We start from the raw sequence: 6,045 nt of genomic DNA, 5'->3' as shown, positions 1-6,045 counted from the left end.
TTCCCAGTGTGTTTGCTTTAAGTTATGAACTGTTCCTACCTCTCTACAGTAACCTTTTGGGGATTGCACTGATCGGCTCTGGTGCGGCTTGATCAGCTTGTGTGACAGCTGCTGCTTCCCGTTGGGCCATGACTCCTAAGCCTCATGGAAGATTAGTCCTCACGGTTGCCAAACTCTACTAGAGGAAGAACTTCAACACAAGATTGTATTTTAAGATGCAAAATTTATCTCACTAATGTGTTTTTATTTGTTAAAAAGTTTATTTATTGGAAAGTATCTTTTTCCATCTGTTTTCCTATGCGTTGTAACATCCATAAATCCACCAGCTGCTAAAGTATTCTTTATCTGAAAGGTTTTGACAGTTTGCTCTCCCCAGACAGGACACGACCCATCACATTTCCTCAGAGAGAAACTGCTTGCCCTTGTTGGCAGGAGAGATGAAGGCCCTCACTAGCAATACCTCTTTGCTTCTCCCACCAAACTTATATTGTGGTGGGGTTTAAGACTGGAACCACCTCCAACATTTTCCCTCTCATTCAGCTTCCAAAGGCAAACATCTCAGAAGGCTCAGGCTTTGTCTTTCATCACTGTTTCTTTCATGCACCCTAATCCAAGGGTTAATATTCCAGCTAGTGCCAAGCACATGCAGTCTGAGTCATCACTTCAAGGTCACGTTCAGTATCGCCTTTTGACTCGGTGATTTTTGGACCGGCTTGTGAGGAGAAGCAAGATTTATCTCCTCTCTGCAACACCAGAGGAACACACTTGCCCTTGCCGCTGGTGGAGAAACAACCTGTGGGTTGATAGATACCAGTGGTCACCCCTATGCTGCTGGGAACACCCTGCCTTGGGTTGCAAGGTAGCCCCAAACTGTGCACTGGCCCTGGAGGTAACTGAAGAGCCTCATTTGACAAAGCCATGAGCAGTCAATTACTCTGCTCTGAAGGGAGAGGTCCTGGGACAGAAAAGCGCCAGAAAAAAGTTGTGCATTGGCAGGAAAAGCAAGGGCTCTTCCTGAAGGTGCTATATTTGCTGGATTGAAAACTAAAGAAATTGAATTATAAGGAGTTGGTATAGTAATAGTGTGTCCTTCCAGTCTCACCCTGAGGAAAAGACCTCACCATGCCTCTCTAACTCCAGAAAGGACAAGCTAGCTGTTGCTGGGGCTGGAAGAGGAAAAAGAAGCTTGGTAGCAGCTCAAAACAAGTTTTGGGGAATATCTGAAACATCTTTCCTTTTAAAAAGGCTGCTTGATGAGGTTACGGGGAGCTGTGGGTCCCTATCTCCCCTGGGTGGCACGACCATGTCCATCTGTCCTGGCTCAGGACTGCAGAAGCAACAAGATTTTTTGGTACAGAAAAGGGACTTCCTGGACTGCAAAGACTTCAGCTGAAGCTCTAAGGACTTGGTAAATCCCCCTGAACTTCTCCCTTCTTGTGGGAACACAACTCAGTGTCTCTAGAGAAGGTGAATTACCAGGATGGTATCCTGGAGAGTGTTTATTGAGTACACAGAGGTCATCACATGGCAGTGCAACAGGTACCCTGGAACACCTCAGAGCCACTGTCAATCTAGTGAGAAATAACTAACTGGCTCAAAAGAGAAGCCCTGGAATCGTTTCCAGCACTTCTCAGGAGAAACCATCCCTACTGGCACCTGCACCCTCACATCCACCTCCTCAGACAGGTTTTCAGCACAGCCTCCACAAGGGAGGACTGTGGTCCCACTGGAGGCATGATGCTTACCCCCAGTGCCGCCACACTGGAGCACCTAGCCTGAAAAATAAAACCCCCTGCAAAAGCTGCCCTGTCAGGGGTAGGATGCTCATGGACCTACTCATTAACCACTGATTGTTGAGATCAGCAACCCTGCAAGATGCAGGCTGGAAGGAAACCAGAGCCCAGGAAGTAACAGTAGTCATGGTTGGAGGGGTCAGGACATCCCTGAAGTTGTATTCCATGTTGGAGGTGGGAGAAAACGTGGGATTTGAAAGCAGGCACATGTGAAATGCATGCAGGCTCAGGAAATTTCCTTTGGGAGGTAATTTTCCAGCACTGTCTGGATAGTCTGGGACTACACATCAGTCTGGGCTGGTACCAAGTCATAATATGTCACAAGATGAAATTCTCATATATGTATATATATGCGAAAGATATATCTCAAAGATAATATTCTCATAAGAAGAAAAGGTTTGCACAGATCACCATGTTCCCCAAGACCAAGAGTCTTTCAACTTCTTCCCCTTCTCATTTTGTGCTAAATGAGACCAAAGAAAGTTGTATTTTATTTATAATATTTATCCTACTAAAACAATGGCTTTACACGTAACTGCTATCACACAATAGCAAACCCTTACCAGATACACCCAGTAGCTGCAAACAGCACAAGATTTTCATTCTCAACATAACGCAAATGCTGCAGAGACAAGCCAGCAAAGCCCTTGCAGGCCTACTTGGTTTGATGCTACCACCTAGCCACTCCTGGAAACACTTCATCTGGTCTTGACTTTCATGGAGGATGCTCTTGATTTCTCATATGACACCAGGTACCAGGTTTTAATCACTTGATAATATTTGACAAGGAGCACTCAGGAGATTGTGGATCCTCTCTCTCAGTGGGATTAAAAAACACGGGCTCAGAACAACTTCGCAGGTAAACCGTGTGAAGAGATCTCGGAGGATAAAACGATGCTATTTTTCCTGTCTTAAAAAACATATCATACATTCAGAAATTCAGAATGATAAAATATTTTCTTAACGTACCCTTACATAAAAAAAGAACTTCTAAAGCCACTCATGAATAATGGATCCACTGATGCAGTAAGGCAAAGCTGAGAAGAGGAAACCCAGTAAACAATTTGCAAATGTGCATTTCCTTATACAGCAAAGGTTGTGCTTCCAAATAATTATGAAAGAGAATTCAAAGCACATCCATGTTTTAACCTCTAGGGAAGAAAGAAAAAAGAAAAAGAAAAAAAAAGGTAAATTTTCTTTAAAAATACAAACCAGGGATGCGTTTGCTTCCCCTTCTGCTCCTTCTTTTGTAGTTTCTCACCACTCCAGATCATTTCAAAGAACTGACACTTTCCCCCAGCATCCACATTTCACTTCAAAACCAGCCTGCATAAAACCATCACTTCCTGGTCAAAGCCACCAAAGCCGAGACCATATAAAACAAAGTTTTTACCATATAAATGCATAGGAGACCACAGCCTTCTCAGCAAGCTGTCTGAAACTGGATTCCTTCATCCTGGTCTTCCAACATCAGTGTGCACGAATGGCAACAGGGAAAATCACCAAAGAGATAAAGAGGGAAAGTACACGTGGGACACCAAGGACTTCCAACATGCCCTGGGTGTTCCAGGTGCTCTCCCCATGGAAAACTTACATTTAAGTAAAAGTCTCAAAAGTAAATAGAGTACTTATTCATCTGTTCTGTCCCTTTGCTTTCCTTCCTTTTCTTTCCATCATTTTGGCCCTGAATTTATCAGAGCAGTGGCTTTCCCACAGACTGTGAAGGGGAAGGATGTAACACTCCATCAGTGGTGCTTCATTGTTGCTCACCCCACTCAAGAGAAATAGCCTAAAGTCTGGCTGTTTATTTGTTCCTCCTCTCTCATTTTCATGGTCCTTCAAGTGGTCTTACAGCAGTTTGTTCCAGCTTTAATACTTGCTCTTGTCTGAGCCCCTTCCAAATGGAGGCTCAGAAGTGGCTTCACTTGAATTTGGCAAGCAGAAGACATTCATTCAAAGCTGCAGTGCTTCTTGCAACAAGCATTTTTGGATAACCCACAGAGAACGCATGAGGTTTCCATGGGCCAGCCGGGAATGCAGGATGCAATCACAACAGGAGGCAATTTGCCCCCACCAGGAATAGGGCTATTTGCCATGTCCTATCTAAGCCAAACAAGCAGAAAATACTTCATCTGTAAAAACTGTAAATAAAAGTAATGCTTTAAGCAGTGAGGCTCAAAGGAACGGCTGCCTTCCTACAGAAGGAGAACAAAACCTTCCTCTAAAGCATCTCTGCTTTTCTGACATGGCTTGTCATCACTGGGACAGCAACCCAACCATCCCATTTTCCCACTCCCAACTGAGTTTTGGTTGACAGACAAAAGACATCTCATAATGGCACAAAGTAAAAACTCACATTCTTTTGCATTTTAACAGAAACTTATTTCCTACCTGTAAGTGCAGCCCCATGTTTGGGGCGAAGCACCTGCTGCCTCATACAGCTATCTGCTCGATGGTGTGTGGGGTTCTTGAACATCCTCAAAAGGCCCTCCTGGAGACTCATATCAATTCTACCACCTTTCTGTTAAACTCATTATAAAAAAAGTCCAGAAGTGACTGACCTACCTGCCGGTATCACTCACCTCATACACAGAGCTGGGAAGAGGACAGATCTGCTGCATAATCTGGATGAAGCTTTGTTTGCCTCTGCTGGAGCATATCAAAAACAAAGAAAGAGCACTGTTTTGCTAGGCTTTTCTTTATTACACTGGAACACTCTGCACCACCTTCTACAGAAACAGAATTCCGGCAGGATATCTGCTGCCACTGCATTGACCCGGTGTGTTTCTAGGGTGCAAATCTTTTTTTTGCCCTGGGAAGCCACTGCAAATACCCCATAACAGTGAGCAATTCTCCAGTGAGGTCAGACATGCTGCAGGCCTCGTCACTTGGAGGACAGAAACCTTGATTCAAGCCTATTTGCTAAATACTTGCTTCCTAAGCAGAAAATTGAAACCGCCATCATCTCAACATGAGCATGTCACTTGTACAGCCGCACAGTGCTCAGCAAAGCTGTGATCCTGGATGTGAGGACGGGAAAGCAATTATGTGGGCTTTTAGATAATGTTGTTTATTTTATAAAGAATGGCCAAAGTCCTTTTTACGTGGACACAGGAGGATACCGATGGCAGAAGATAACGTTTCTGCACAGAGCTGTCAGCAAAAAGCTGCTCAGGCTTTGGCAGGGACACAACAGGGGTTGATCAGGAAGGTATTCATGGATATTCTTCTCCACCTTTCCTGGTCAAAACACTCACACACCTGCTCCAAACAGCAGCAGGTACCTCTGTTGGCTGAAGGGCTGAAGTCACAAACATGACATGAACATGGTGGCCATGCTTGAGTCCAACCCCATCACCAGGCTGGCACACAGACTGACCCAGAAGCACCAAGCAGTAGCACCAGATCTCTCTCAAACTCTTTGGTTGGTTGCCCAACACTTGGGTCTGTGATTCCCTTCTGGAACATCTTGTGCCTCCAGTGGCTAATGTAGAAATTGTGGTGTTTCACCAAGATCTCATCTCTTCAAGTATTTGTTTTGTGAATGGCTTCAATGGCTTCATGAAACCTCTAGTTCTTCTGCTAAAGTCAAATCTGCCACCCCCACTGGGAGAGCTCATCCCATTGGGTTCAACAGGAGCTTCAGCCATGGACATGACTTTTGCCTGCTCACAGAAGCTGTCTGAGCTTGGGCTTCAGTGACACAAGGGAACATGGCTAAAGCCAGTTCTAAACACATCACCGAGGCTCAGAACCCTTTTCTGTGGGTACAGGTAGCACCTGAAACTTCAGTGTAAAACCAAGGGGAGGACAAAAGTGATGCCAAAGAGAAAGAAAACTAGAAGAGCAGACCCATAAAGAGCTGCACAACAAAAACATGCTGCAGACCCAGCACTGGGCTCTCTGGCATCCCTTAAGGTCCTCAAGCACTGGCCCTTGCACATATGCTAAACAGTTGTTGGGGGCAGTGAAGGTATTTTCCAGGAAAGACACCAACAACTCTGGGATGTGGCATATGGGTACTTGAGGCTTACTGCGAGACAGCACCCTATGTTGTGGAATCACCACGGCATGGCTGAAAGCTGCTCCTGGTAGCAGAATAAGACCTATTTGTGGTGATAAACGGTGATTTTCCTGCTGGACAACACAGCTGGGAGCATGCACGGTAAGTTTAGGAAGGGCAGGCTGAATGGGGAGAAGGCCTTTTGCAAAGGCAGTAAAACTGGAACAATTACAGTTTCTGAACTCAAGT

Source organism: Pezoporus wallicus, unplaced genomic scaffold (genome assembly GCF_028554395.1).
Source record: "Pezoporus wallicus isolate ANWC-B61680 ecotype Strahan unplaced genomic scaffold, APGP_CSIRO_Pwel_v1 contig_736, whole genome shotgun sequence".
In the NCBI taxonomy this organism is placed as follows: Eukaryota; Metazoa; Chordata; class Aves; order Psittaciformes; family Psittacidae; genus Pezoporus; species Pezoporus wallicus.
This window is presented reverse-complemented; position numbering follows the sequence as displayed.